This window comes from Lucilia sericata, unplaced genomic scaffold (assembly GCF_015586225.1).
Source record: "Lucilia sericata isolate MDLA Ls3-8-SP2 unplaced genomic scaffold, ASM1558622v1 Contig001222F_arrow, whole genome shotgun sequence".
NCBI lineage: Eukaryota > Metazoa > Arthropoda > Insecta > Diptera > Calliphoridae > Lucilia > Lucilia sericata.
The window spans coordinates 14,133-17,665 of record NW_023995182.1 but is presented as its reverse complement, the minus strand read 5'-3'; positions in this window follow the sequence as shown (position 1 = coordinate 17,665).

Genomic DNA, 3,533 nt, shown 5'->3' with positions numbered 1-3,533 from the left:
CCAACAACGGCTTCGCTTAATCAATATTTCCAAAGATTTCTTAAATAGCCGGCCTAAGGCCGAACACTTTTGATACAAGGCGAGTGTATTCTTAGCGAAGCCGGTGTCCAATGTACCCCAGAGGATAAAACCCTTGCGCCCGGCCGAAGGCCGGCTATCAGACATATATTATTTATTTCGTGTGACAAATGTAATATAATGAAATAACTCCCCAAAAATATTTTTAGGGATTTATTTCATTTTTGAATTTTGAGGAATTATTTCATAATGAAATAACTCCCCATTTTAAATGTGAAATAATGCCCCAAAAAACGAATTAAATCCCCAAATTTCGTTGTTTTTGCTTTCTGAACAAATTTTTAGGGAGTTATTTCATTTTTGTTTTGGGGAGTTATTTCGTGGGGAGTTATTTCATGACGCCATAAAGCAGACTGTTTGTTTGTTACGCTTTCACGGCAAAACTACTGAACCGATTTACATGAAATTTGGACAGCTAATAGGTCTAACCCCAAAAGGAACAATAGGCTATATAAGACCTTCATTGGATGCCACGCCCCTTTTTACGCCCACTTTTTGTAAAACTATTATTACACCAATTTTACAATCACAATATGCAAAAACTACTAAACCGATTAACCTGAAATTTTGCATACCGATAGGTATAAGCTTGGAAAGAACTATAGGCAATATATAAGAACTTAATCCGATGCCACGCCCCTTTCTACGCCCAATTTTTATAAAACTATCCTTACCTATATCTTATCCTATAATTATATGAAAGAGAAAGTCTGTATGTTACGCTTTTCTATTCTAAAGTGGAACAATAGGATATAAAATCATGATTTGAAGTCACGATTATTCTTATGCTCACTTTTTTTTATATAATTGTTATAGAAAATTTTCATTCGAGACTTACAGAAAACTACTGAACCGATTTACATAAAATTTGATATACCGATCTCAGGATCTGGATCAGACGCCACGCCCCCTTTTTACACCAACTTTTTGTAAAACAATTATTAAACCAAATTTACGTACAGGCATACAAAAAACTACCGATCCGATTTTCATAAAATCTGTTATAATGAATGTAGTGGAATGAACAGTACGACACATTACATCTTCAAAACCTATAATATATAATAATAAATATATGAGACTTTTTTTTACTCTTTCACTACATAACTAATGAACTTATTTACATAAAATTTGGCTTTTAAAAGGTCTAACCTCAGAAGTTAAAAAAAACTCTATATGGTATTGATTGGATGCTACGCACATTTTTATGTTCACTTTTTGAGTAACAGCTATAACACCAAATTTCTATGTGTAACACCAAAAAATATTCATCTGATACCCAACAAAGTTATATATTCTGGGTCCTTATGAAATTCTAAGTCGATTTAGATATGTCTGTCCGTCTGTCTGGTTAAAACACGCTCACGTTAAAACTAAGCAAATGAAAGCAACCAAATTCACTGAGAATATTCATTGTTTTCCTAAGCAGTTTGGTATTGAAAATCAGCAAAATCAGTTCATAGCTTAAAAAGTTTTGAGTAAAAATTTCAGACTACCTCGAAAAAAATTAAGTATTTTTCCTAATACTAGAGTTTTCTCAGAAATTACCAAAGATAATTCGACAAATTTTGTCACAGATTATTTTTTCCATCTATAGATTAATTATGTTTAAAATTGTAACAATCGAAAAATTTCTCATACCCCCCATACAAAGGTACACATTCCCGGAAATTAATTTATCAATAATAAGTTCCTCAAATATGAACATAAATCAAACTACTGACTTAGATCTGTATCGGCCCACAATTGGTCATAGCTCCCATATAAGGTCCACTTTCGAAAATCACTTAAATGAACATATTTCATTGATAAATAAAGCTATCAGGATAAAATTATACATGAGTATGTTTTGTGTATACATAAATCACTCTACGGAATTTTTCTCCGGGTCGGCCCATAATTGGTCATAGCTCCCATATAAGGTCCACATCCTAAAATCATTTAAACACGCTTAATTCATTGATAAATTAATGTGTTTTGTGTATATATGAATTACTCTACGAAATTTATTCCGGATCGGTCCATAATCGGTCATAGCCCATGGCCGAATTTCATTAATTTATTTGGTATCGTTTTTACGTGAGCGTGTTTTACACAGACAGACAGACGGACGGACGGACATAGCTAAATCGACTCAGAATTTAATAAGGACCCAGAATATATATACTTTGTTGGGTCTCAGATGAATATTTCTTGGTCTTACACCCGGAATGACAAGGTTATATATAACCTCTATCACCACTGATGGTGGTGGAGGGTATAATAAAAAAATTTAAATTTATTGTTAATCTAGATAACAATAAAAATCTATGATCAGGTAAATATGCCATCCAAAAATTATCTTGATATAAATTCGGTTTCCAGTTTTCAAATGCAGCTCAAATCTAAAAAAACATGAAGATATGTATTTGACTACTCATTAGAGCGTCCCGAAAGACAGCACTTTTGCAAATCTTATATAGGTGGACCTCTCAAATGATGCATAGAAAGCATTGTTCATATAAAATTTGAATAAATTGATCTTTCGATATCTTTTTATACTTTTAGAAAATTATGAACCAAAAATTCTGCAGAACTTTTTCTGTATGTAGCGCCGTATTTATTCTAAGCTTTTCAAATTAAATAATAATTTTGAATAACTTCAGCACACATTTTCCATTTACCATTTCCAAATTCTGAAATTTATTTTAATTAGAGGAAGACGTGGATATTTTAATAAGTAAAATTATTTGGGTATCTGCTTTGTACATCGTACGATATTTGACCCTTATTTCTTCGGATTTAATAAGTGGTGTCTAAATTCAGTCAAAACTTTAGTGAGGATGTATAAAAGCTAATGAATAAAAATAATATGTTTCAACATACTTTTATATAAATGGATGTATTTTTGAAAAACAATGATGAAACAAAAACGGTGGTTTTACTTTTTAATGAACTACTCAAAATTGATTGTCAAATAAAAAGTTGTTTTGTTTTCTCTGTCAAGATTCAAGGATTCTTCATATTTTTTAGAACAGAAAAAACTTAATTTTGTTATTTTTAAAGAAATTTTAAATCTTCCAAATTTTTCATAATTTTGTGCAGAATGTTTCATAATCGTTTCAGAGTTTATTCAATTGCCTGTGCTTTTTCAAATAGAAAGAAAATCGCTTGAAATTTTGTACGGTTAATGGTACGTATTTTTGTAGTTAATAAGATGCCCCGAAGCCTTTTGTCTCTATACACCAGGGGCATTACAATTCAAAGTACAGTGTGACCGAATTTAAACTGAACAGTTCTTTAAATCAACTGCACATGGGAAAAATAAAACAACTAATTTGAAAGTGTCCTTAGTTCCCTACCAGTGATTGAGAATGCTGGTTTCAGTATAATTTCTAAAAAAAAGTTTCCTAAATGTTTCTAAAAATTGGTCAAAATTTCCTAAATAAAACTCATTTTCAATCTGTAAATTTTTA